This window comes from Curcuma longa, chromosome 5 (assembly GCF_044706935.1).
Source record: "Curcuma longa cultivar G26 ecotype Majalengka, Jawa Barat chromosome 5, ITB_CL_G26_1.1, whole genome shotgun sequence".
Lineage (NCBI taxonomy): Eukaryota > Viridiplantae > Streptophyta > Magnoliopsida > Zingiberales > Zingiberaceae > Curcuma > Curcuma longa.
In genome coordinates this window covers 2,764,201-2,787,099 of record NC_133865.1, presented here as the reverse complement: position 1 = coordinate 2,787,099, position 22,899 = coordinate 2,764,201, and the positions used below count along the sequence as shown (strand labels likewise).

The 22,899-nt window shown below is 35.1% G+C and overlaps 2 pseudogenes; one reads left to right on the top strand and one right to left on the bottom strand.

The window, feature by feature from the left end:
• Positions 1-930: 930 nt before the first annotated feature.
• LOC141830057 (uncharacterized) lies at positions 931-11,270 on the bottom strand (annotated as a pseudogene).
• On the top strand, positions 8,275-9,303 carry LOC141829079 (protein ANTAGONIST OF LIKE HETEROCHROMATIN PROTEIN 1-like; annotated as a pseudogene).
• Positions 11,271-22,899: the final 11,629 nt, after the last annotated feature.

Below are 22,899 nucleotides of genomic sequence, written 5' to 3'. Positions count from 1 at the left end.
TTCTTCCAATGCACTTTATTTATGTACTTTAACACTCATATTTTATATCTTTCTCGTCTCTTTGACACTCATTTTTTATATCGTCATAAAAAGAGAAGTATTACAAAATTTTTAATCTAGATGTCATTATCTTTCTAAATCAAATTTTAGATATGTGAGGTTGAAGTCATAATTCACAAAATTAATAGTGATACTCATTGAGAAAGAATTACACCATAGCAATATAGGTCATGAAGTAGAAGTCTTCTGATTATATTAAAAGATCATGTTAGCATTGTTTATTGTTGCAACTAATTATTTTGTATCATTGCAATCAAATTTTTATTCTTCCAATTAATTAATTTTATTATTATAATCAATTGATTGTATCAACAACTGAATATAAGTACTCTTGTTGCAATTCAATACGAGTTTTCCCATTGTAATTCAATTCAAGATTTATCATTGCATTTTGCCTTCAAATCTTTTCTTAATGTTGCAACTATTATGTTACCTTTTTTTCTTTCATTGCAACATTACTAACAATATCTAATAATCGGTTTGAGTTTTGCAAGAATTTGCTTTGGTGTCTATTTTGCTCCTATTCTTACTCTAGATGGTCCACGTTGCTCGACTATAAAACCTCCTTGTGGTCATTCCCCAAGTTTGAGTCTTAATCCCTACTTACTAAATAAATTTAGATTACTAAAAAAAGTATTATAATAAAATCTTTCCTTTAATAGACGTATCAAATTGGAGGGTGTGAGTATTAATAATACCAACTTACTAACTAGTCATGAAATGCTAGTTCACCTAACACTCTAAAGCTTTAATAAATATATATCCAATCTAATTTACTTGATATGTTGGTTATTTTCCAATTCATTCCCAACACTGAATCTATCTTGGCTTACATGCCCTACCCTCTTTGCTAACCTCACTCATCTATCAGAGTTTAACCAGATAGTGAAATTCCATAAATATTGTGAAGTTACAGGCATATAAATAAGAACGTTCGTTTCTTAATTCTTACAAGGATAATTATAATTCATATACATCTTGTTTGGAAATATAATTAGTAGGCATACCCTTGATCCTCATACAAGAAAATATTATTCAGAGCAATACATCGGTGCTGTAGCAGGCTTATACAGAAACGGTTTTACATTGTGAGAATTCCCTGATGGCAATTTATAGGAAAACTTGATTCCGGAGTGTGCATCTCCCCTTCGAGTGCAATCTTCACTGAAGCTTTTTATAGGCCTTGCCAGGCAAGAGACCCAGCGATCACTCTCGGGCATTGTCTCAGCAATTTTATAATGCCTTTGGCGTTGGTAAAGGCCTGATAGTTGAAAACCTCGCCTGATTTTGTTATGCAAAGAACAGCCACTTCAGCACCTGAGAGATGAATGTCAAATACCTTATTTAGATTATCTCATGCCTAGTCACGGAGAAGCACCTTGACAAGATAAAATATTTTGTTTTAAGCAACACAGAACCTGAACAAACAAGATTGCAGTGAAAATTGGAGATTCACTTACTGGACAGAAAAACTGACGTTGACATGAATGGTTATGTCAAGCTAGTGAGCTAGCTCAAATTTATTCATATATATCAATGTATACACGCCGTATAAGGAAATTTATGCTGGACGATGAATAGGGATGGCAATGGATAGGGTTTCATATCCACCATCCTTATCCCCATGTATTATATCCATCTTCATCCTCATCCCCATCTCCATCCCCATATGATATTCAACTTTCATCTTTATTGCCATACCTATCAGAGGATTGAATATTCATACCCTATTAAAATATCCTATTATCACTTAGGATTGCATTTTATCAAATTTAAATTATTTTGATAAAGCTATGGATATTTGTCAAATTCTTTAAAAAATAATTAAAAAAGATTAAAGATAAAAATTACCAAATTGGTGTTAATGGGTTTTGATTGTTTGAGATTTGAAAAAATAAATCTTTCTTTAATATATATATATATATATATTGCACTTGTTATCCTGCACACCTCGTGAGTATTTAGTATTAAAGTTTTTTTAAAACTTTTTTTTTAAGGTAGGGTATAGTATTTAGGCTAAAGGAAGTGAAAATTGAAAAGAAAAAAAATTAACATTAGGTGCTCACGGAGTGTACAATATATCATTCCTTTTTCTCTCTCTATATAGAAGAATGATATGTTGCACACCTTTTTATGTTGCACACCCTGTGAGTACCATGTGTATTTTTTTTCTTTTTATGTCACTTTCTCAAGTAAAAGAAGTGAGAATTTAAAAATAATAATAATTTAATAGTAGATGCTCATGGGTTGCCAATGGATGGGTGAGTAGGGTAACATCTCTCTATATATATTATAATAATTTAATCAGGTATTTGGGTCGGGTATGGGTAGGCTTCTACCAGATCCGCCTCCATATCCGAATCTAAAAATTCTCATATTGGATTATTTAATCGGGTCTAAAAAAATCCCTCCATACCCTCCTGTATTTGGGTCGGGCATCAGATCTTCCATCGGCTTCCGAGAAAATGGACTAACGATGAACCTAGTGTGAGTGACAACAAATCCACACGATACTTTTCCTCAAACCAGCAAGCCTCCCATCACTTCATTATACCATCCAAAAGAAAAGAGTAATCAGTACTAACTAACCTGCATTATATCAGGAACCATAAAACAAAACTGTAGGACTCCTCATATAAACACTATAATTATTTTGGAATCAAAAAACGTAAAGACTTAAGAAGAAAGCATAGTTTTAGCAAACTCCACACTATGCTTCAAAGCCAGCAATAACACCTTCACCAAGCCTTACCATAACCCAAAAGCAGACAAATTCCAATTCAAACTTCCAAAAGCACGTCATAAAAAATCTATGCAGAACCTTCAGTCTCATGACTCCTTGTAGCTGGTTCAGATCTCCTTCCTAAAACAGAACCCATTAATCCATACACAATCTATCTTAATCCTGGAACTGAACTCGGCAACACCTCCAAGAATACATTCCTCAGCAACTCCAAACTCCATCATTATACTTATTATTGATCTTATTTTTCCAAATGAACCATATCACAACTGTAATGGAAGCTATGAAGCTATCATCTCAGCACTTTGCAACTAAGGAAACTCCACTCCCAAGCCTTCTACCATCGTTCCAGTCATCTAAAGACATATCTCCAACCCTTGTTTCCTCCAATTTCCAAACCATCTTAGAAGCACTATATGATTAAATACTTCAGATCATCACCAATACTTCTACAATTAAAACAAACATCCACAAAACACACCAACCATAGAATAAACAAATCTAGAAGCAACCAACCGCCATAAACGACCTTTCAAACAAATTTTTCTACCCTTAGAGAGACTTCTGGCACCCAGAGCTCCTTTCAGTTAATCTCGGCATTCCTCACCATCTATGCAAAAGCCTTGTCCCTCAAGTAGCTATAAGCCATCTTAGTATGGGCAAAAATACCCTAAACAAGATAGTAGAAAAGAGCTTACCAGGTACCACCTCATTCCAGTACTTGCCATGCAGATGCTCAGACATTATGAAACTACCTTCTTCTCCATATTTACTTAGGTAGGCCACAAAGAAATTGTGACAGACCCAATCCAAGGATTGTCCCAACTATTACAGCTCTGCCTATTCCCATTCAGCTTCACCAAACAGCCCCTTAACTCCCACATACCCAGGAAGAGTTCCCTTACCACCCCAATTGCCATGGATGGAAGAATCCATGCTTCCCCATCAGAATCTTCACCTAAATATAATTCTCATTGTTTAAAAAGGTTAGAAACCTTTAAGAATTACAAACTAACTTCATTAGACTTACATCCGTCACACCATGCTCCCTAGTAGCTTGCCTGTTAATGACCACCTTCTATTTAATCAAATTAAGCTCCTTGTATTAACATTTGATCCCAAAAGAAATCTTTGCATAAGAAGAGAACTACGTTAATGAATCATAACCATAGCTTATCCACAACATAACTGTTAATGCAATCAGAAGTTAATGAATGTACAGCCATAGAGTTCCATAACAGAGTTACCCAGGAACAACTCTACCAGGTTGAGAGATATCTATTTCTCCACTAGATTACCTGACCTCTTAATTCTTATCTGCCAATAAATTCTAATTACTGATAGGTATTCTAGTAGGAGATATATAAGCCCCCAAATATTTCAAATATAGCTTCCCTCAAACTCCAAATGCCTTACTTCTATTACCAGTGCCCTTACAACAGTTTGCAGGAAAAAGATCTTAGAGTCGCTCAAGTTTACTCTCTAATTAGTCATACAAAATAGATCCAAGATAGCTTTTACTGACAAACAAGGTTTATGAACTGCCTTAATAGTAATTAGCAAATCATCAACAAATACAACTATGAAATCATACTCCACCTACCTTACAAGAAGAAATCTTCTCATCCTCCATATACTGATTCAAAATCATGGCTAAAAGTTGCCACACTATGATGAACAGATGAGCTGCCAGTGCAAGTCCTAGTACTCATCTGAATCAACACCATTAAGACTACAGTGGAAAATAGGGAATGCCAAACAAGCTCCAGTCTATGAAAATCCATCATCTACATAATAGCCAAGAGTATACACCCTATAAAACACTATCAAATGTTTTTTGCAAGTCAATTTTGATAACACTATTATTGTGCACATTCATCCCAGATAGAAAAGCAGTTTGATTCTAAGAGATCAAATAACACAAAAGTGCCCTCATCCTGTTAACCAAGTGCTTTCCCAGAATTCTGCATACCCTGTTACATAACAAAATAGGTGAAATCCTGCAAAGAAATGATTCCTACTCTTTTTTTTTTCTAAAATGAACACAATTCTAATCAACCCCCATAACACAGGCATAGAGCAGGTCTTCAAAAACTCTCTAATCCCAGGTAGCAAACTATCCTTTAAAAGATTTCAAAAATGCAGAAAAAATCCATATTCAAGCCATCAGGTCGTGTCAATCAGCCAAGTTAACAGGTACGAGAATAAGGTGGGATCCCTAAATGTAGAAGCTGATGAATCACTGATCAAAAAGTGGATTTTTGAGAGATTCTTCATTGATCTAGTGGTGGGTCAATCATTGATCAAAGAGTAAACAGCCTCCAGATTAATGAATTTTGGGATCACTAGATGCTTGAGTATCAAAAAATGAGTTGAATGACAGACATTGGATCCAAAAAAGTCTTTCTTTCATTGTTGGGATCTACCTAAAGTCTACAAGAGAACTATTTACTACTGCCACACCAACTGCAAAGCTTAATCCTTTTCAACAATATCAGAAAGAGAGGGGAGGGGGCGCAAACCATGACTAAGAGTCATATGGAACCTTAGTTGCACATTTTCTCCTTTGCATTCCCTTGCTTAGCCCTAACTGAAAATCAAATACAAATCCCATTAGACTGAGATAGAACCTTACAATGAAGGTCAAAACACTTAAAATATATGCCTTTAGGAATACAATTGAAGAAGGCCTATGGGATAGAAGAGACCACCACCAATAGTGTGATAGTGAACAATTGTACAAGAGAGAACCATCAATCACCGACTTCCTGTAATGGGTACTAGTTATTGTTGTTTGTCCCAAATTCAGCTCGGGCAGGCTATGTACTCGTTCATTAAAAGTAATTAACAGTCAGAAATAAGGCCTTTTCTGTCTATAAGTGAAGATTGGATGGATGCCGATTCCTTGGATACGCTTTTAAAAGGGTTGTTTCCATAAATACTGGTGTTCAGAATGTGGTTCTACATTCTCATAGTGCTTTGAAGATCCTTTCACTTGTACCAATTTTTTTCTCCTCGTACATGCATTATTATATATTGTAAGAATATTTCAACACTGGAAGCAGCAAACTACAGCTTGAAATCCTCCACTTGCTTGATGGAAATGCATATCCAATACCCTTGGTTATGAATTTCAACCATTAGAGCACCCCCAACGCGGCGTTAATCGGGGGTGTTATAACGCCCCAAACACCAATGTGGAGCGTTAAAGCACTTGAACGCGTTCAAGGTCTTGAACGCGTTCAAGTGCAGTGGGGTGGGCCAGCCCCTGGCTGGCCCACCCCACATGCATTTTTTTTTTTTTTTTTTTTTTTTAATTATATTTATTAAACGGTTAGTTTTAACGGCTATTAACGGTTAGTTTTAATTTTTATTAAAAAATTATAAATTTTAAAATTAAAAATTAAATAAAATGGTTAATTTTTTAACGGCTATTTTTTAACGGCTAGTTTAAAATTTCGTCTATAAATATCTACCAATGTGTACACATATTTTCATTCCAACTCACTATACTCTCCAATTCTACTCTCTAAATATTCTCCCCATCTATTTTTTAAAGTCCCTACAATCTTATTTTCTATTCGAAATGGATGAAAATAATAGGGTTTTTTTTATAAATTTCTTGAATTCTACAAACAGCCCGCAAGAATATTCATCTTTCCAAAATCCACAAATTCCACCAAATTATCAATACCCATATCCATTTCCAAATATGTCGTTTCCTCCACAAAATCTTCAAAATTTCCAAGGTTTTGGAAATTCTATGAATCATCCGAATTATGCCCCTCGAAGTCCATATCAACCGCTTCCAGTCGAATATTGGCAAAATATGAGTCATCCGTATTTCACGCCGCCGGTTGTTCATGGATATGGTACCCCACACACAACTGGTATGTCTTTCACTCCTCCGATGTCGAATGAACCTGCAACTCCAACTTTTGTCCCGGAGACTCAACTTTCCGATCGGGAATCCCCAATTGAGGTGGTCAATTTTGAAAAAGTGGTTTCAAATGCTAAGGGTACAAGAAAGCGTTCAAGTTGGACAAAGGTTGAAGACGAGATCTTAGCGAGAAGTTTTGTCACTATCAGCGATGATCCAATAATCGACAATGATCAAAAGGCGGATGCTTTTTGGGGACGTGTTGCAAGCTACTACAATGAGAATCGTCCCTCAGGTTTAAACACCAGAAGTGCAAATGTTATACGGTCACATTGGCACAATACAATCCAAAAGAAGGTATATCGATTCAATGCAAATTACAATAGTGTTTACAGTTCATATCGAAGTGGTCACAAGTGACGAAGATATATTGAGGTTTGCGTACGAAAAATATCAATCCGAAAACAATGGCGTTGCATTCAATCTTGAGCATGTGTGGAGAATTGTCAAAGACCGTCCAATGTTTACTCCACAGTCTGCTGATCACTTTGTGGCCACAAAGAAGACGAGGACCTCAGAGTCGGGAGCAAGCAACACCTCTTCCAACCAAGATGTGAGTATAGACCTGGATGATGAAGATACTCGTCCAATGGGACAGAAGGCAGCAAAAAGAAAGGGAAAAGACAAAGTAAAATCGACCATGGAGGATCTGGCAATAAACTACAATAATATTTTCGCAAAGTTCACTGAGTACACAAGCATGAAGAAGTCCGAAGTCGATCTGAAGCAAAAACAACTCGAAGTAGAGGAGATTAAGGCAAAAGTTGCGTTGTCCAAATCTGAAGCTAAGAATCGTCACTTGAAGTTGAAGGAGTACAAAATATTGAACAAAGACACCTCGCAGATGACAAAGGAGCAGCTTATCATACATGAATGTCTATGCCAGGATATTAGGTCGAGATGGAATATCTAAATTGTTTACTCAATATTCATTTTCTAGTATTATTGTATTTTCGAGTGATTGTAATTTTTAATTATTGTATTTCTCATTTCGATTAATGTGATTTTCAATTATTATAATTTTGCAAAATAGTCGTTGTAAACTAGCCGTTGAAAACTAGCTGTTGCAACTAGCCGTTGAAAACTAACCGTTACAAACTAAACGTTACAAACTAGCCGTTGCAAACTAACCGTTGAAACTAGCCGTTCCAACTAGCCGTTGCATGAGAAAAACAATATATATAGACACATTGTGCTACGAGATTTTCATTCGACTATCATACCATTTCTCAAACACATATACTAAAACGTGTTTCCTCCAAAAATGTCTCATTCTACAGGTAGCTCTAGCTCAAGTTCCAGCTCGACAAGCGAAGACGAAGTCCATGTTGAAATCGATGAGCAAGTTTATGATCCGGGTGAAGAACTGATGTTATTGGTTCTTCAACAACACCAACAACTTATGGAAGCATATCAAAGGAGGGACACACGCAAAAGAAGAAGGTTCATCCAAAGAAATCGTGAAGTCGGGCATGAGAGGCTCGTCAATGATTATTTCTCTATAAACCTGGTGTATCACGATGAAATATTTCGAAGACGATTTCGAATGCGAAGAGAGTTATTCCTCCGCATAGTGAATGCATTAGAGAATCATTCAGCATTTTTTCAACATAGGGACGATGCTGTGCGAAGAAAAGGATTGTCACCACTACAAAAATGCACCGCTGCGATTCGTCAACTGGCTTATGGAGTCCCCGCCGACCATCTTGACGAGTACCTACGTATGGGTGAATCAACTGTCATCAGGTGTCTTTTCAAGTTTTGCAAATATGTGGTTGAAATATTTGGTGATAGGTACTTGAGAAGGCCAAATGCTGATGATGTTCAACGTCTTCTTCAAATGCATGATGAGAGACACGGCTTCCCTGGCATGTTGGGTAGCCTTGATTGCATGCACTGGAAATGGAAAAATTGTCCAGTTGCTTGGAAAGGTCAATTTACAAGGGGACATGGGTCACCAACAATCGTACTTGAAGCGGTCGCGTCTCATGACTTGTGGATATGACATGCATTCTTTGGAGTCGCCGGTTCACGTAACGATATTAATGTGTTATATGAATCTCCCATATTCAACAATGTCTTGCAAGGAAATACTCCGGAGATTAATTTCACGGTGAACGGCACTGCATATACGAAGGGTTATTATCTAACAGATGGAATATATCCAGAGTGGGCTACTTTCGTTAAGGCTTTTCCTTGCCCGGAGGATCCCAAGAGGAAGTTGTTTAAGGAAAGACAAGAGTCTGCAAGAAAAGATGTCGAACGGGCATTTGGGGTGCTCCAATCTCGATGGGCGATTGTCAGAGGTCCAGCTCGTTATTGGTATAGGAAAAAGTTAAAACAAATCATGTTAGCATGCATTATTTTGCATAACATGATTGTTGAGGATGAGGGAGCTCACGTGACAAATTGGTACAATGATGAAGGTGACGAACCCGCACAACCTATCCATGGCTCAAATCGAGGATTTCAAAATTATCTTCGGACAAATTCTGAGCTACGTGACACTCAAGTTCATCACCAACTTCGCGCCGACTTAGTTGAGCATATTTGGGGGTAATACAATAATAATCCGTGAATTAGTATTTCATATGTTATTTTTAATTTCATCATAGTGTGGTTTATTCTAAGTTATTGTTGTATTTCAATTTTATAATTACATGCCAATTTTAAATAAATTTTATTTTCTCAACTTTGTAATTTTAACCGTTTATTAATTATCATAAGACACACCCACTTTTTAATATTATTTTTTAAAAATAATAAAATTATTATTTTAAAAGTAAGATTATTATTAAAAATAATAATAATAATTTTAATATTTTAAAATATTTTTAAAATATATTTATTTAATATATATAATTTTAAGATGATTGAGTGGATGGTGGGACCCATAAATAATGAGTGTTAATGTTAAAAGAAATATGGGTGAAAGAGGTATGTTGTTATAATGAGTATGTGGCAGTGGACCCCATGCTTTTTAATGAGGTGGAGGATGTTATAACAAGGATGGGTTGTGGATGCGAGAAAAAGATCAGCCTATAATAAGATAAATATGGACTTTCCAGATTACTGGTAATGTTATTTAGGTTCTTCTTACTTAGCACTGTCAGATCAAGGAAAGGAATGATAAGAATTGCCTTTGCCAACACACCCTTATCTTATTTGTAGGACTGCTACTATTCTAAGCCGTTTAATTTTTCAGTTATTATGCTAACTAGCTCATAGTACTGATACAATATATCAGGAACTTCTTAAGATAGAAATTTTAATTAGATCCCTGAAATTATGTTTAAAGTTGTTTTAAAATATAATAATTTTAATGAATTGAGTTTAAAAAATATATATCCTGTAAAATTTTCATTTTAAATACAATTTAATAAGTGAACTTTGTATAGAACAAATCATAATTATTAATATAATATCGGTGGATTAAAATATATTTATTATAAATACATGTAAACATTCTATGCTTTTATTTAATATTATTAATGATCATTTATAGATTGCATTAATAAATTTGTATCACCTGTAGATGACACTTGGACTATTCTAATTTGCTCACAAATACAAAGGTGACTTAAAAAATTCACATGCCAACATATATATATATATATATATATATATATATAGAGAGAGAGAGAGAGAGAGAGAGAGAGAGAGTAGATTGAGTCACTAGAATGTTCGAGCTTTAACAATAGCTTTCAGGATATCATTGGCAGTCCTAGAATGGCCTTGCATTCAAATAACTCTAGAATGGCCTTGCATTCAAATAACTGTTCTAAAAGATTAGAAGGCCACACTTGCAAAATTCTAAGTAGTGAAAAAAATAGAATTATATTTTCTCCTCTGATTTTTAGCAAGTTTTTTCTGTGCACTCGGTTTACTGCTTAACGTTGAAAGATCAATCACACAAGTTTCTCAAGAAGAAATTATTTGGTCGCATCATCGACTTTTAAAACAACAATTACTTGCATCCTGATGATTTTTATTCTTTGTCTAAATTATTATTATTAACATAAACTTTAAATATTTTATTTCCTCATGTATTAATCTTACAGTTGCTGATGCCCTAATATTCTCAACGATTTTTAAATAAAAAATCACATCTTGATCAGAATTATAGCTAATACTTACCTTGAACAAACAAAGGAAATTGGACATCCAACAGGAATAGCAGCAAGAATTACAAGAATATAAAGGATTAGAAGGAAGATAGAAATCGACCTTTCAATACATGATCCTCGGGTCCGATGGAAGAATCTCCGCACACATCGCAGACCACCTTCCCACGGATTTCACCTGTCCACGCCTCCGCAGCGCGGCAGAGCAAGAACGCAATGAATACCGTCCCAACTACTCCATCAATCCTCGTCGCCGTCGTCGTCGTCATCGATGATCCTCGCCGCCTCCCACACTTGCTCTGTCGATCAATCGATCGCCCCTCTCTCGCTTCTCTCCTTACCCTCCAACCACTCTGAATTGTCTAGACTCCGCAGCGCTAGGGGGAGGCGGTAGCTGCCGACACACCGTTTAGACTCGTCCACTTCCGTTGGTTTTGGGCCGAACGGCCCGACTCCTTACAACCCAACAACATACAGTAGCATTAAGTACTCTTTTATAATTATTGTTTGCCCAAAAAAATCTCCTCTTCCTAAAATACCATTGCAATTATTTTTTTATTAAAACAAATTATTTAAACATAACTATTTTAGTTAAGGTATTTAGAAGCTTATAATAGTTAAAAATCTTAATTTTGAAGGGTATTTATAAATTATTTAATATTTTAAAATGATAAAGAAATGCATGCTATTTTTTTAATTTGAAAATCATAATTAATTTATTAAAATAGGCAAACATAATTTGAAAAGCATAATTAATCATCCGGATTTGCCTTGTATAACCAACTCTACCCACCAAGTGTCTACAATATATCATAATATTCAGTGATCCAAATTATTTTTATCATGTCTTTGAATTCATTCTTTATTTTAAAGACCTATGTGATATTTTTGACATCTAAATAATTCTCTGTGACTGTGTTCCAGATTGCTTTGGCCGTTAAAAGGAACTGTATTGATATGTGGTTTCATTGAGTTAATCAGTTATGTTATAACAAAAGAGTTATTGAATTTTTTTCTCAAAGATAATCATGGAACCGATCGTGTGAAACCGCTGAGATGACGGATTCCACCTTTTACTACAAATTAAAGTTATTAAATTTCCAAATTGGATAAATTGGGTGATTTGTGCTGGGATGTCAAACCACACCTATGATGTAGTTATAATTTTCCATTTTATTGATCATTAACAAGATAGATTGTGAATGTTAAAATGTATTCTTAATATCAAACTTATGACTTAGAGCATCTGTAACACTCCGTTAATGGAGCGTTAATAATATTCTTGGGTGACGTGGAGGAGTGATCTACATGAACGCGTTTAATGTTTTGAACGCGTTCATGTAGCAGTGAGGTGGGCCAGCCTTTGGCTGACACCTCCACATGCTTTTTTTAAAATATTTTTGAGTGTTATAACACGCTAACATTGCAGATGCTCTTATGATATGCAACGAAGATCCTTCTCTAAAGGCCTGCGCAACTAGGGACAATAACTATTTTAGATACGTTAAATGAGACACATTCTTATAGAGCAATTTTGATGCTAAAGACTAATTATAAGAAACATTTGTATATTTTTATTTGGAATAATTTAGCTTTTATACATATACAAATTTTTACAAAAGTTAAAAATAAAAAAGTCAAATTCCCAAAAGGTGCAAGCACTTCAATTTTAAGAATACGCAAAAGATGCATCTAAATTTTATTTTTTTTTTAAAAGGTACATATGATTCCGTTTTACTTTTCTATGTTGACTTTTCTATTCCATTCTCTCTTTTATTTACATGTAATATTTAATATTTTTTTTTTTCTATTTTGCATATAACATATTCCTTTTAAATTAAATTAAACTTTAATTAGATTTATTTATTTTTATTTTATTTTTTAAAATTTTAATAAAAAAATTAAAACTATAAAAGAAAGTTAATAAAATATTAAAAATAATTTTTTATTTTTTTATATCTTCTATTTTTTAATATCTAATTATAAAAATAATAAAATAAAACTAATAAAACTAATTTTATTAATAAAAATAATTAAATAAAAATTTATTTTGCTGTCGATCTTCAGAAATCAGCACCACAACTTAAATATCAATATCGTTGTGGTGCTGATTTTCGAAGACCAACCCCACAATATTCTGAAAATTTTAAATCATTTTAAACACTATTAAAAGAACCTTAAAACAGTAAATGGAGATTTATTTAGATTCGGATTTACATAATAAACCTATAGGAGTTAAAATGAGCCCGATCGAAACTTTTTAGGTCCATCCATAAATTTTGGTTAAAACCTATTGATGGATTTAAGAGACTCAAATTTTTAAAAATTTATAATGAGATGGAAAAAATAAGTGTCTAGAAAGGAGATATAGTTAGAAATCCTGATCCTAAGTCTCCTATAAGAAATTATATGCCCATGTCAATTGGCACAAAATCGAAACTTTCTAAACCTTTTGAGCAATATTAAAAATCTTTTACGATGATAACAGAGGATACCCTTAGATTCCAAGGCACTGCAGAAACCTACAAGAGTCGAAATGAGCCCAATCAAAGCTCTCTAAATCTATCAAATAATTTTGATTGAAACTATTGATGTATCTAAATGACTTGAATTTATGAAATTTTATAATGAGATGGAATATGTGAGTATGTAGAAGGCATATAATATGGTGTCCAATCTTGGTCTTAATATACGTAGGTGAAGTTATGGTCGTATGCTAACTAGCACAAATAGTGGTGCTGGTCTTCAGAAACCAACACCACTATGTTGGTTCGAATCACTCAATGTGGTGCTAATTTTCGAAGAACAACACCACTATGGTATTGGTTTTCGAAGACTAATACCATTATGGTACTAGTCTTTGAAAATCAATGCTGCAGTATTTTAAAATTTTCAAATCATTTTAAGTATTGTTGGAAGAGCCTTAAAACAGTAAATGATAGTTTATTTGGACTCAAGTTCACCTAATAAACCCATAGGAGTTGGAATGAGTCCGATCAGAGCTCTCTAAGTCTATCAATGAGTTTTAATCAAAACCCCATTGATGAACCTAAGGGACTCAGATTTTTGAAAACTTACAATGAGATGAAAGAAGTGAGTGTATAGAAGGGAGATATGGTGAGAAATCCTAGTCTTGAGTCTCTATACAAAATTATAGATTGTGTGGCAGAAAGTCTGAAACTTTCTAAACTTTTTTTAGCAATATTAGGAATCCATTATGATAATAACAAAGGGCACCCTTTAACTCCCGGACACTATAAAAATTTAAAGGAGTTGAAATAGATCCGATAAGAGCTCTTTAGGTCCATCAATGAATTTTGGTCGAAACCCATTGATGGACCTAGAGTATTTGAATTTTTAAAATTTTATCATGAGATGGAAGAGGTTAGTGTATAGGATGTATATATATATAGTGTTCATGTTCGGTTCTGACATTCCTATGATAAGTTATGTGTGTCAAATGCCTACTTTCGGATGTCATAACTTTTGATTAGGGTATTAGAATGAGACATTCTACACGCTAAATCAAAGCTTTTTTTAGAGATTTACATTTTTTATAGGGGTGGAACCTTGTAACAGGTCATGTTTCTATCCTAAAAATATATCATTTAAGGCCTTTTCAGAGGTTCAAAAGAAACTTTATCTTTTTTTTATTAATTTTTACCCATAACTTATCAAAGGGATATCAGAACCAGTTATGGACACCATAAATATATTCATTGTACTAATCTCTTCCATTTCATGGTAAATTTTTAGAAATCTAAAACTCCTAGGTCCATCAATAAATTTTGATCATCCATCAATAGATTTTGATCAAAATCCATTGATGAACCTAGAGAGCTTCAGATCGAATCTATTCCAAGTGCTATAGTTTTCTGAAGTTCCCAGAAGTCTATATGTGCCCAAATATATCAATTTGAAGTTATTAACAATAATAATTAGACAGTTTTTAAAATTTTAGATTTTAAGACAATTGATACATATACATAACTTATCGTAAAAATGTCAGAACCAAGATAGGACACTATACATAATTTCATTGCACTATCCTCTTTAATTACATGTCAACTTTTCACAAATCTAAGACGTCTAGATCCATAAATGAGTTTCAGTCAAAATTCATTGATAGACCTAGAGAACTCCAATCTGATTCATTCCAACTCTTATGAATTTATTAGGTGAACTTAAGTTCAAATAAACTCTCTTTTACCATTTTAAAGCTCTCCTAATAGTGTTCAAAATAATTTGAAACTTTCATAACACTGTGGTGCTGGTCTTCAAAACCAATACCACAGTGGTGCCGATATTTGGAAACCAACACCACAGTGGTGCTGATCTTCAAAAATCAGTACCACAGTCTATGCTAGTTGGCACATGATTATAACTTCATTTACGTGTATTAGGACTAGGATTGGATACTATATATACCTTCTACACATTCAACTCTTTCATCTCATTGTAAAATTTTAGAAATCTAAGTTTTTTAGGTCCATCAATGGGTCATTGATAGACTTAGAGAGCTCTGATCGGGCTCATTCCAACTCTTGTAGGTTTCTGCAGTGCCCTGAAATTCAAAGGTGTCCTCCGTTATCATCGTAAATGATTCTCAACATTGCTCAAAAAGTTTAGTAAGTTTCAAATTTTGTGCTAATTGACACGAGCTATAACTTGATGTAGAAGACTTAGAACCAAGATTCCTCACCATATCTACATTCTAACACTCCACACTTTCATCTCATTCCAAAATTTCAGAAATCTAAGCCATCTAGATTCATTAATAAGTTTTGGTCAAAACTCATTGATTGACCTAAAGAGATCTGATCGGGCTCATTCTAACTCTTGTAGATTTTTGTACTATTCTAGAGTCTAAGGATGCCCTCCATTATCATCGTAAAAGATTCCTAATATTTCTCAAAAGGTTTAGAAAATTTTAGACTATGTGTCAATTGGCACAACATATAATTTCATGTAGAAGAATCAAGATCAGGATTTCTCATCATATCTCCTTTCTACATACTCACATCTTCCATTTCAATTGTAAGTTTTTAGAAATTTGAGTCCCCTAGGTCTATCAATGAGTTTTGACTAAAACTCATTAATGGACCTACATAACTTCGATCAGACTCATTCTAACTCCTATGGGTATATTAGGTGAATTTGAGTCCAAATAAACACCCGTTTACTTTTTTAAGACCCTCCCAATAGTACTCAAAATGATTTGAAACTTTTAAAATACTATAGTGTTGGTCTTTGAAAATCAATCCCATAATAATGTTTGTATTTAAGATGTGGTGCTGGTTTTTTGAAAATCAGTACCAAAGTAATTTTTTTATTCTATTTTTTGTTAATTTTATTAATAAAATCAGTTTTAAAATTTTTATTATTTTTTCTTTATAATTAGATATTAAAAAAATAAAAGATATTAAAAATAGATTTTTTTTAATGCTTTATTAATTTTCTTTTATATTTTTATTAAAATTTTAATATAACATTAAAAAATAAATAAATAAATTTAGAGGATTAATATTAAAATTTAATTTAAGTGAAAAGAGAAAAGAGAAATGATGTTATATACAAAAGAGAGAAGAAAAAGAAGTTATTAAATGTTGCATGTAAATGAGAGAGGAAAGAGAAAGAAAAGCCAACAAATATGGGTAAAATGGGATTAGGTGTGTCTTTTATGAAAAATAAAATTTAGATGAGACTTTTGGACATTCTCAAATTTAAAATGCACCGTTTGAAAATTTGTCGATAAAAAAATAATATCATTAAATCTTTCAACTACCAAAAAATAAAGGAAAAATTATCTAAAAAGAATTAGCTATAGCTAGAAAGAAAAATAAAAATGAAATAAAACAATTGGATTCACCTGTTGCTTGAACTATTTAGATTTTTCTCCCACTTTCGTTTTATGATATTAATTATTACTCTTTTGTCAACTATTCAAGTGCTTATTCCTCAGTCTTTCATATTGGTTCATCCGACAGATCTCATCATTATCACGGAGAAGATGAAACCAATTCCTACCTACGTCACGTGGATCGACCTTCATATGCAGACATAAGCTTAGGTGTATACGGGTCGATCTGCTTGAATATTATCCTCAAGCAATAGAGGGGATGAATCACACATCTATATTGTATACTTTTGTTTGTTTGTTTCTTGACAAGTTATTCCCTATCTTTTGCTTCAATAGATATATACACCTTTTCAATAGATCTATCATGTGATTGCTGACATTGTGTTCAGGGTCTTTCAATAGATATATACACCTTTTCCTTTGTCCCTATACTACCCCAATGATGATCTCTCTCTATCTTGACATCCATCAATCCCTACCTTCTTCCTTTTATTGTTGATATGAGTTGGTCCCGAAATGTTAAGGCTTCTTTGGCAGTTGATATGGCGGGTCTTGATCGATCTGACATGACAAAAAGATGTCAATAATCTATCCGAAACGGTAGCTAACCTAGCTTGTCTGGGGTTAGCATGTCTAGGGTCAAGGGTCCAACCATAGTTCGGCTAGCTTAACAGCGCCTCGGATGGCTCCATCACAGCTCAGCCATTCATACAGCTCGGCCATTCATACCGCTCGATCATTCATATAGCTTGGCCACATGCTCTCACAGCTCGGTCATTCATATAGCGCGGTCACACGTCTTTCGACCTCACGTGTCAGGTCGGCCATCAATATGCAAATAGGCCGACCCTTTTCCTTGGCTCAGGCTTATCAGCTCATCCAAAAGGATAAGGACGGCGACCAAATTTCTAAACTGGATCTCCAAAAATCCCACACACTTATGCGCACAACCGTCAAATGAAGATAACTATCATGGCCAAACCGTTGGATGGTTGGTAACTGTCAGAGATTGTGCCTTTAAGGTTGCATTGGACAGCTCATCATGGACGTTATTTCTTGAAAATCGTGTTCCCCCTGCTACTATATAAGCCTCGCAAGTATGAAAAAAGCTCTGGAATCTTTTATATATACATACTACTACTTTCTTGCTCTCTTCTGATTTGAGCGTCGGAGTGGCTCCGTCGAAAATTCCTGACGCCCTGCTAATCCGCTCACTCTGTTCTTTGCTTCCTCATGTTCTTCTTGTCGACAGGACTAACTAAGATTGAGATGACATATTGTTGACTAATGGTTTGACCGTCGATGGCTTCCAGCCGGAACAACAGTGATTTGTAAGACTGCAAGTATGCGTGTTATACTAGATACGAAGTAATTTAAGCCATTGATATGATAATTTTTCATTATGATATATCCAATTTAAGGGCATATGTAATCGTTTTATATTCCATTAGTCAGTGATTGCAATTAATATAGATCATTAATGGATTCTTTATGATAATTATTTTGATAGAATTTTGATTAAATGACATGATGTCTCTTATATTTTATTGTCTTAAATAAATAGATGAATATACAATAATTAAAACCTAATTTACAGATGATTGCTTTCTCTCTATAATAAGAATACAAAATAAATAAACTATATAAAATAAATATGTATTACATATGACAACATCCCCTCAAATTTGATGTTGATCGATCAAGAAGCATCAATTTGCCAATAATAAATTGATGATGTTGTTGCATTAGAGACTTGGTTAAACATCAGTAATTTATGAAGCTGTGAAAACATGTGAAAGAGAAATGATATAATGGTACAGCTTCAAAATATTTCAATATGTTTGGTGTACTCGTGATAGATTGGATTAATAACAATTTGATTAGCACTTGTATTATTAACATGAAGAGGAGTGGAGTGACTAAGGAAATCTAAGCTCAAACAATAATCTCCTAAACCAAGTAATCTCAAAGTATGCAACAAGCATAGCACGATATCATATTTAGTAGAAGATTTGAAGATCTGATCTTGTTTCTTACTATTCCACATTATTAAAAAATCTCCAAGAAACATATACCAACCTATGATAGAGCGATGAGTGTTTGGACAATCAACCCAATTAGCATCGCTAAAAGAACTAAGTCGACAACAAATGAAATATCAAGTCTAGTAATAATTAAATAGTTCAAACTATCCACTAATTGATGATATAAAGATGGATTAGAAAGTAACTCTTCTTTGTCTATATGGTACTTAACATTCGCTTCTAGAGGAGTACCAACAAATAAAGAGTCATACAGTCTAGCAAAAGTAACCAAATGTTGAATATATTTATGTTGATGTCAGAATATACCAAAAGATCAGTCAGAGTGAACTTCCAACAAGAACAGCTTGCAAGTCTTGAAAAATCGTTCCGGTAAATTTTTGCAGAACAAAAATTTTTCCGAAAACAATCTCAAGTTGCCCTCATAGCCATCTCACAAAATTTTTCTCCGGAAAAATAATTTCAGAAACTTTTAAAATTTTCTATCCAAAATTTCATATAATTTTCTTAAGTGGATACGAGGTTTTATCCAGAGGCTACAGCAGGGACCTAGAGGAGAAATTGGTTTTGGCCTCCTGATGGACTTGGGCTTCCTGTGTTCTCCCTGAACACCCAACTTCAAGCCCATCAATAATAACTCATTCCACTAGAGAGTTATTATTGCACTACCGCACCAATCCCATATTATAGTATGAGCTTCTTCTTACTACAAGTACATTAATCTTCCTGTGTTTAAGATATCGTATGCCCGTTAATTAAATGAGTTACTGACAACTCGAATTTAATCAACTTCTAATCTAAGAGTAGTACCACTCAACCTTATTATCATGCGGACAAGGTCCACCTGCAGGGTTTACATGATAATCCTTATGAGCTCCTCAAGGGAACATCATCAGCCTAGATTATAGGACACAGTTTCCTTCTATAATCAACAACACACCATGTACATAATACTACTTCCCAACTCATCAGGTCTTTTGATCTATCGTTCTAAATCTCACCCTTTGATGAATTAAAGAAGTACATACTAAGCACACGTGTTTGTTATTATATCGGGATTAAGAGCATGTACATCTTTAGTAACAGAGATTTAGTTCGATTATATAGTCAGTATAAATCGAACAATCCTCAGATGATCCTGTTCAATACACACTTAGTGTACTAGTGTAATTCTATAGTCAAGACAGACTAAGACCGAATTACACTACAACCACTCCAATGGTTTGTCCAATCCATCTTGGTTGTGAACACTGTTTACAACCTATAAGGAACTGATAACATGGTCTTCTGTGTGTGACTCTGCACATCATGTTTATCTACAATATAGATTAAATGGGCACTTGTAAAATATTGACCAAATATGATTCTTATTTCAGAATGTTTATTTACACAGCTAGGATTCTGGTATACATCCCAACACAAACTCAGTCGACTAACAAAGGAAACCGACTCGACTGACATGTATTTTAGTCGACTAACATAGAGTATCAGGCGTGCCAGTCTATGGACCTTACCAAATCAGTCGACTGACATCAGGATATAGTGGCTGAAATGAAATCGTACCGAGTTCTTTCCTCGCTTGATCAAGTGTCTGATCGTTGACTTTCTTGATCTTCATTCGCCTTACATCGTAAGGACTTTACGTGCCAAGAGTCCGCTCCTCGATCCTCTTGGACTTCCCTTTTACCTTACGTCCGGTCTTCTCACCCGCAAGGACTTTCTACGCTTTGCCTTACCCCGTAAGGACTTTCTCATGCCAAGAGCTCGCTCCTCGACCCTCTTGGACTTTCCTTTTGCCTTACATCTGGTCTTCTCACCCGTAAGGACTTTCTTCTACTTGCCTTACCCTGTAAGAACTTTCCTACACACTTGACACACAAGTTAGATTTCTCATCTTGTTCTCTAAAGTTTATTGATGTCAAACATCAAAATATAACTTATGGGCATGATTGCAACAACAATCTCCCCCTTTTTGATGTTTGACAACACAACAACTTTAGAGCACTGTATTCTCCCCCTTTGACAAATTTCAAAATAGACAACAAAAAGTAGCACATATACACAAGGAGAAAGGAAGAGATAAGGAACAGGGCCTCCTCCTACAACCATGCATACAGCTGAATAAACTTGAAGTACACATATAGTAAGCAAGGCAACGGAACATGTATGGGTACATAAACACATGAAAGCAGACAACACCTATCCACAATACATGCAAGCACAGAAAAATAAACCATTCAATTACTCCCAAAAGAAGTCTCACATACAAGTGCTTCAAACAAGAGATACAGCAAAGAGATAGTCATACATCAAACATGAAAACTAACAAAAGTAGAATTCATACATGTACTCAGACATGAAATGTATCAAAGGAACAGTCATACAACAATTAGTAAAATAACACAAACATCTGAAGGAACAATCAATCAAGATCCATGGGAGGAGGATCATCACTAGCTGGTGCCGCACTGGAAGTAGAAGCCTGTGGTGGAGGAGGATGACCAGACATCCAGGCCTGGAACAGTGCAGTCAGATGATCAACCGAGCCAGTCAAATGAGCAACGACCCCATCAACAGCGTCAAAACAACCATCAATAGTGTCAAAATGGCTGGTCATCTCGACGCGTAGCTCCTCAATCTGAGTGTCCATAGACTCAAAAGCTCGATCCAGGTGATGGGCGTTCCGCAAGTATACAGAATGTCGTCAAGTAATAAAAGATATTGAATCCACAGGGACCGTGAAATTGATCACTAAACTAGTACAATAAGAGTGGAGAGATCACTTATGTTGAGTTGGTGTGGGGAAGAGAGAGTGTAGTCGAGCTCCTAGAACCTCAAATAAAGAGAAATCAACTATGACAGATTGGTCAAAACGGCTGGTCATCTCGACGCGTAGCTCCTCAATCTAGGTGTCCATAGACTCAAAAGCTCGATCCAGGTGATGGGCGTTCTGCAAGTATACAGAATGTCGTCAAGTAATAAAAGATATCGAATCATTTTTGAACCAAATTGAACCAACTTAGTTTGGTTTGAAGCGAACTCAAGTTAATCGGTATATGAGTTTTGGTTATCGAGCTAAGGATGGGGGTTTTTGCATTGGATTTAAACCCAATAAGCTATTGTATAAGATATAGTATTGAAAAAAATGAATGATTAGCATTAAACTCTAATTGTTAGGATCAATTACAACCATTCAAACCTTAAACCCCATTAAACCCGGTATGCTATAGTGCCCGATCTGGTTGCTATAGTAACCGGACCAGTTCGCTACAATAATCCCTAATAACCTCAATCCGATTCAATTTTTTTTTCTTCTCCCAGTTTTTCTCAGCTCAACCACAACACAGACAAGCACGACTTCTTCTCTTGTGATCCCGTATCTGCCAGCGACACTGTCTCTGTTTACCTCGCGATCCTGAGATCATCGGTGTGGAAATTGTGTGAATCGCAATTAAAGCATCGTCAATCACATGGGAGAAGAGAACACAGAAACCCTAGCCACCACCACCTCCCTTCTCTCCCGAGCAGACGTCGCCAACTGCGTGATCAGAGACCTACTGTGTCGCTTCTGCCTTCCCCGATTGAGCGCTATCTCTCTAGCTCTGGCCAATCGCGATTTTGCCCTAATTGCGATTCTCCCAAACATCAACCGCTCTTCTCCGATTGTTGCTTGCTCACGAGAATGGGAATCGCGATTTCAGAACATTGTGTTGTTGCCTATATAATGTTTTTACTCTTCTTCTCGATCGTGATTTCTCCTCTTCAATCGCGATTGGGGTTTTCTCCAGAGGTTGCTGATTGCACGCTAGGAAGGGAAAGATCGTGATTTCTACCTACTTCCTTCTTTCCGTTGTGATCTACTTCTCCCATCGCTAACTGCAAGAAGTGAAGAGGAGAACCCGAGCAGTCACATTTTTCTCGTCTTCTCGGTTGTCACCTTCTCCAGTTGATAACTATGAGAAGAAGAAGAAAATAAACCAAACTGGCTGGATCAAGGTTCGATCGGATTAATGTTTTTGAGGCGCAACAGGGAAATCACATTTTCCCGAGTGAGCATCGTTCTGAGCGCGAAGGCGTGCCATCTCCTTATGATGGAGGCCAATCGCGTGAAGGAAACCCTAGCTGCCTTC